The sequence below is a fragment of the Oxyura jamaicensis genome, chromosome 1 (genome assembly GCF_011077185.1).
Source record: "Oxyura jamaicensis isolate SHBP4307 breed ruddy duck chromosome 1, BPBGC_Ojam_1.0, whole genome shotgun sequence".
Classification (NCBI taxonomy): domain Eukaryota; kingdom Metazoa; phylum Chordata; class Aves; order Anseriformes; family Anatidae; genus Oxyura; species Oxyura jamaicensis.
The window spans coordinates 154,455,060-154,462,350 of NC_048893.1; positions in this window are offsets into that span (position 1 = coordinate 154,455,060).

Here is a 7,291-nt window from a genome sequence, read left to right on the forward strand (position 1 = left end):
AATATAATATATATACATATAATAAATTAATAAAAAAAAAATATATCAACACCCAATATAAGAAAAGTCTCAATATTTTTTTTCAGATGGTCTTTTGTGAAGTTATTTTATTCATGATTGAAATGGCAGGCGTCCTGCAAGCAGGAGAGCTCAGTAAAAGTATATCATAACCTTATATTTCCTATTACCAGATGCTTGATTCCTCCTCTGCTTCCTCATTAGCTGTGCACTACAGGCTCAAAAGCTATTCAACAATTATTACTATACCATCTATGTACGATATTATTTAACCAACCACTAATTTCTCCTTTTACTTTTATTTATTTATTTATTTATTCTCCTTCTCTTGTGACTAAAGGGCCCATGATTTTTGTTTTTGCTCACTTTGCACTGTTAATATTGTTTTTCTTAGTTATCCTCCATATTTTGGGACAGTGGGACCTTCCCCTTATCTGCTTAACATACTCTCCACTGTTATGTTACTGCCAGGCTTGTAAAATCGCCTTTGATTTATGCAAGGTTAGTGGAATTTTCCACTGCAAAAACACCTTATATTGCAAAAAGATATCTTTGTTTCTCATACCCAATGATTATCAGCATTATTTGTCATCCAGTCTACATTTGGAATTTCATTTTGTTTAATCATATAGTTCAGTAACAATATTTGAGAATCTTTCATCCATATTCCAGTATAGCTTAGAGAGTTATTTGAAAGTATGTTATTTTCCTGTACAGGAGATTTTTATTCAACACATGCATGCTGCTCGAAATAAATATTTTCTATCCTATCTTATTAATTAAGTCCAGCAGCAATAGTTTTAGTTCTAGCTGTGCTTTGACCAGACTATATATTAGCATACAAATATTTTTTAGTTATTGTTCTTGATCTCTATAACATTCCACATATAAGATTTAGTTTTTATTTATTTATTTATTTAAAATATATACTACCCAGTTTTTTCTTTATTTCTTTCATCGATACTAACAGTTTTTTTCCCCTTATTACCTATTAACCTACTTTCTAGAGAATTTTGAGGATTTTTAACCAATGCAATATCTTTTTTATTTTTGTTTTTTATTTTTTTAATCTATATTACATACATGAGCACAGAGATTATAAAAATCTTTCCCCATTTCCTTTTTCAAAGTTATTTTATCCACACTCCCAACCTTAGTGTCAAAAAAAAATGCATATTGGCTAATTAAAAATAGGGATTCAAGAAGAATGCTTTTACTGAGGATCTTGATACACTTTGAAAATATATCATGTAAGCCATCAACTGACATTTAAATATTATCATAGCTTTACCTCCTTTTAACATGATAGGAAGAACTTCCATGAAATTTTTTGAGCTTCTTTGTCACTCACTGTACTTTTAATTTATAGTAAATCCATTCTATGAATGGAATTTGTAACTATATTTTTCTAGTATGAATTATATTAAAAACAAGAGTTTAAGAACATGGTTCTGAAAAGTCATAATATGCCTTGAGTAAGAATTGTTTCATGACCAGCAACATCTTTTTTAATGATGATGGACTTATATTTATTAATATATGTTTTAAAATAAGTGCTTCTTAATGAGCTGCATTCTAGCTATATAATAAGCAGACAATACTGTTTAAAATAATCTAAGTTAATTAGGATCACAGTAATACCAGTTTTAATTTGCTAGCTATATCATTCATAGCATTAAGAAGCCTGTCACGTTCTGCTATAGGTGCTTTTTGGTGTATTTCCTTAACAGATCTATAGGACATGCCTGATAACACAGTTTTTCATACAGTTTATGAAACACAGGCTACAGACACAATGGCGGAGATAAGGAGCCATGATAGTAACATAACTAAGGATGTCCAGTACCTTCAGTACCTTTGGTTTTAGAATATAAGAATTTCAGAAACTGAGATTTATATTGGACAGGAAATGGGAAATATTATTGTAAAGGTCTACTTTTTTATCTACAGTTACAGTATCTGTAGCAGACTTCAATATAGGGGACAAGAATATAGAGACAAGATGAGGAGACAATGATGTATCTGTGGGAAATGCTTGTGCACTGAATTCAGAAGTTTCTGTTGATACCTGTTAACAAAATCAATAAGTAAATGCAGTAGAACTGAATGTAACGTGTTTTGTTGCTTTTCAGGTAGTTAAAATGCAGGCTATGCTGTAGTCAAAAAGGCATTAGATGCAACACAATTCCTTACTGATTTGCAAAAATATTTATGAAATGGATTTTATGCAAATACGTTCTAAATGTTTTGTGGATATGAATTTTGAGATAATTGCAGACACAAGGCAGACTATGTCAATATAAACATATGAGGTATTTTTACTTACTTGACTCCTGAAGTGATTATTTCAATGCCTTTTGACACATTGCACACTGGTTTCCCTCTTCAACATACCTATTTAGCTGCAGCAATTGAATGAAATACAGGAAATAAAGACTGATAGACCCTCAAAATATGGAAATTCTTAAAAATCTTTGCCAGTACATCACAAGTCACAAATGGGGTTTACGTATTAGCAGAAGGCATTTTTATTAATGCAATAATTCCCCCTCCAAAATAAAATAAAATAAAATAAAATAAAACAATGAAGAGCTGCCTAATAATAATAATAATAATAGTAATAAAAATGAAGAGCTGCCAGATGAGGAAATAAGGAAAGGCTAATTATATAACAAAGATTGTATTACTTGCATATTAACCTGACTGAGTTATAGCTATAGTGAAGTACTTTAAAGAACACAATGATTCAGAAAAGACATGAAGTGATGGTTGTCTCTTAGATGTAAGACAATGTAAGGAATTAATTCTGTATAATACCTCAGAAATTGTAAGGAGTGACTGGTAACAACATAGAAGCACAGAAAACAGAAGAGAAGGAAGAAAAGGAAAACAAAACAAAACAAAACAAAAAAACTGTGTGTGTGTGTGTGGAAACATCAACATCCAGGACTTGAGAGCAACACAAGACCCTGGATTCCCCACTCATAACACTTTAAATTGTATCAAATCTCACGTCTTCTGTTATTTGCAGTAAGTGCTGTTAGCATCACCTATACTTGGTGATAATCAAGTCAAGTGTTGGGTAACAAGTAACATGATATGTCACTATTTTTCTCTGTCTGAACTACATTGTAGGAGTGTCAGACTCTCCTTCAGTCAACAGTTGTGCCCCTGCCTGGCCATGGGCCCCAGTCATCTGAACACTGACCTGCAGACTGACTTCTTGTCTTGATCTCAAAATCACAGAAATACTGAGGTTGGAAAGGACGTCTTGAGATCACCTTGTCCACCCCACTCTGCTCAAGCAGGATCAGCTGAAGGAAACTGTCCAGAACTGTCCATAGTTAGGTTCTGCATTTCCATGAATGGAGGCTCCACAACCCTTCTGGATTAACCTAATCCAATGTTTGACTACCCTTATAGTATGTCCCTTATCTGGGCACTAACAAGGAGCCTAACAAGGACCCTCTTCTTCATTCCTTGGCTTTTTATACACAATGATGACATCCTCCAGATACTTCTCTTTTCTGAGGTACAGTCTTAGTTCTCTCAGACTCCCCAGACATGAAAGATCTTCCAGTTCTTTAATATCTTCAGACCTCTGGCTTTTGTTGTCACTAGGGACTTGCTGTGTGATGACTGAAGTGTGTTTGACACTGTTTATCCTTACCAGACTTGATCCTGAAAATGACCTGAGTTACGTTCTGGGTTAACCTCAGATCTGCCCTATTGATGTGAATTTGCGTGATGATCTGGACTCTTGTTTGAATTTGTCTGTCATGCTTTGGTCTGCTCTGCTTCCCTGCTCAGCTACTGTAGAACTGGATCCTAGTTGTCAAGGCCTCTGCCTGCTGGCACGGCATGGCACTCAGCTTTCCATCCATTAAGGAGAAGCTGGCCCTCACTGCTTTCTGACAGTTTGTACTATAATGTACAACAAGTTTGAGTTCCTGCTTATTGCTGTAGGTTTGCCTTTTATGTGAGCTTGAATGTTCATTTTTTTTGAGAAGAAGAAAAAAAAAAAAAAAAAAAAAAACAGAGTTATGAGATTCCTAGAGTTGCAGACACATATTTAGATATCAAGTGCTGTCTGGCCAAAATCTGATGAAGCTTATGGTGCTCTTGGAATTTAGTGACATTCAACCAGCAACATGCAGCACTTTTAAAATTATTATTATTATATATATATATTTTAAGATTGTTATCCCAGACAGGGGTCTGTGATTAAGATATAATCCTGATACGTGGTTACAGAAAGTAAAGATTAAAATTCTTGTGAATAAAACAAATACTTTGAAGAGGGAAATCAGTTTCAGAAAACAATGGGAAATAAGCACAAAGGGTTACTTTTCTGAAAGCTAAATCACAGACTTTTATGTCATTCCTACTGATATGTCCACACTATTACAATATTTAAAGAAGAGGATTAAAAGGCTGTGTATAGAGAGAGTCTCAATGACTGAATAGTTCTTCTAGATGAGGATGCAACAAGAGGATTTATTTATTATTTTTTAAGGGGGTTTATTGGTTTTACTTTAACCTGCCGTCTCATGTCATGATGGATGATTCTGCCTCAGTTCTGCTTCTGCCTCAGCTCTGTTCAGCTCTATCTTATCTCTTTGGTTCCCTGCTTTGTTTCCTGAGTTTTCTTTTAGTCACTTCCAGTGAACGTAAAAATATTTGGAAAAGAGAGAGAGAGAGAGAGAGAGTGACAGAATATCAAAAATAGCAAAAAACAGAGCTCTCAGGTTGCTGGCTGATGGACCTTTTAAAAGACTGCTCAAAGACTTGAGAAGATTCAGCCACAGCTTTGTAACTGATAAGAAAAGGGAACATCATCTTGTGTCTAATGGGAAGAAATATTTTAAGGGACTTCTGAGATTGTGCAAAAGAGATCTTTATCTAAATAGCCAAATCTGCGGAAATGGAGGGAAGGAAGGATAAAAAGAATTACTTGCATATAAACAAGCTTCTGGTCAGTATGCTTGTCTGGCTGAGCCCTGCACCTGGTCACCTCACTCCATTGCATCCTCTTGTTAAACTATATTTTCCTGTGTGAGTGTGTTCTCTCTGTTGGGGTGTTATGATGCTAGTGAATTTCCAGATGGTAAGTAAGATAAAAGCCCCCACCCCTGGATAAAGGGACTTGGTGGTACTGGAGAGTCCACAGATTTTGGTGCCGGATATTGGAGACACCAGAAAGTCTGAGGCTTGGCTACATGTGAGACTATCAGCTTGGACTAGCCAGAAGAGAGACCTGTTCACATGTGTCTGCATAGGGGTGTGATATTTTCAAGGAAGCTTTAAATGGCTGGAACAGGATCTGGCCATTTGTGTTGCTTGTGTTTATGTTAGTGTTATTTGTGTGTGTGTGATACCTGTGGTTGGCTGCCTCTGTGTGTGTGTGTGCATGCACATGCTAGGTATAGCTAAGAATCCCCAGCTTCCCTTTCGTAAGGCCTTCACATCTTAAAGGCCTTCACATCACAAGTACTTCCAGAACACTTAAGAACAAGAAAAAATTTACTAGAAGTGGACAAGAGAGTCATGGAGTCACATGAATGCAGAAGAGGGGAAGGAATAGTTCCAAACAGCTCCAGACAGCCAAGACCCCCCTGCACCTCTAGGGGAGACCTGCCCTACCTCTGCCAGGGCTACGACACTAGCTGCAGTGCTGTGTGGGAGCACATCTTCAGGTGCTGTAGCTTCAAAATGGGTGTAAACTTGTAAACTGATTTAGTGAAACAAAAAGAGATCTCACTCCTTGAAGTGTCAAGCTGAAGCTGATGTATCTTGTATACAGGTGTACCAAGGGAAATAAAATAAATAATAATAATAATAATAATAATAATAATAAAAGAGTACTGCTGATACTTTTTAGTCCTCTGTGCCAACTCCTGAGACTGTGACCAAACAGCAAACCAGCATATATTATGTTTCAAATTGTTTTATCTCATACTCATTAAGCCCCAAAACGTTGAATCATAAAGATCTGGTGAAGAAATTTTTGCATTGCCTTTCCTGAATTTAAGCACAGTAAATACTATTTTTCTTCCTTATTTTAAAATACAGAAACACAATTCCTTTAGCTGAAAATACAGTGTATGTTGGCCGACAATGAAAAAAAAAAAAAAAAAAAAAGACTGAAAAAGGTATATAGTTTACACTAGATCTTCAGCTCTGACTTCCCACACATTGGATGCATTTTACTACGATGCTAATTATATATCAGAGCCCCAAATAAAGCAACGTGTTTTTTGTTGTTGTTGTTGTTTTGTTTGTTTTGTTTTTGTTGTTGTTGTTGTTGTTTTCTTCTTCTTCTTGTTCTGTTTCTTTCCATAAGGGAACAATAAATTAATTAAGAGATATCTTTCTCATAAAATTATGTTAATTTTTGTAGTGCATAGCACCATATACACACAATATTATATTGTGTACTATACACAATACACTATATTGTGTATTATATTATATACCACAAACAATATTTTAAAAATATTGTTTCATGTTTTATAAAACATATATGGCAGGTATCCTTGAACTTTGCAACAAATAAATGCATTTGTCTAATAATGTGATGTATTATCACATATTTTCTCCAAAATAATTTTAACATGAACATTTAAGAAAACAGAAAACAGAACTTAGTAGGAACTGAAGTACTGGCAATTCATCCTCACTGATTTCATACAGAAGTGCTTTGTTATGCTGGCAATATCCTTGTTCTTATCCAGAAATAATGTTGCAAGGACAGAAACATTAGTGGCTTGAACCTTGAACACAGTATTTTTAAATTCCATCACAATTTTGGCTCAAGATGCAGCTGTAAAATATTATGATCTTTTGTAGATGACATGTTAAATAACAAAAGATAAAATTGTGTAACAAGTATAGAACATTGCTTTTTGTTTGTATGTTTTTCTTTTAAATTAAAACTTTAATAACAAATGAAAGACATCTTGAGAAAATGAAGACATACTCTCTTTTTACATTCTGACATACAATAAATTTATCAGCGTAAATAAGTAATTGAGCACTGCCAGATTTAATAAATTACACAACCTGCATTAAATTAATTTCACACGGATGACTTTTTAAATGCACTTTCAATATCTGTCCTTTGCAAACTATTCTAAGTGGTGCACTGTCACATATTCAGATTTTGTTTTCACTTCTTATAAGTGCTTTTCTTTGGAATTAATTCATATATGTGCTTGGCCAGAACCATCCAAGATGAATTTAGATTCCTATTAAAAAAAAAAAAAAAAAAAAA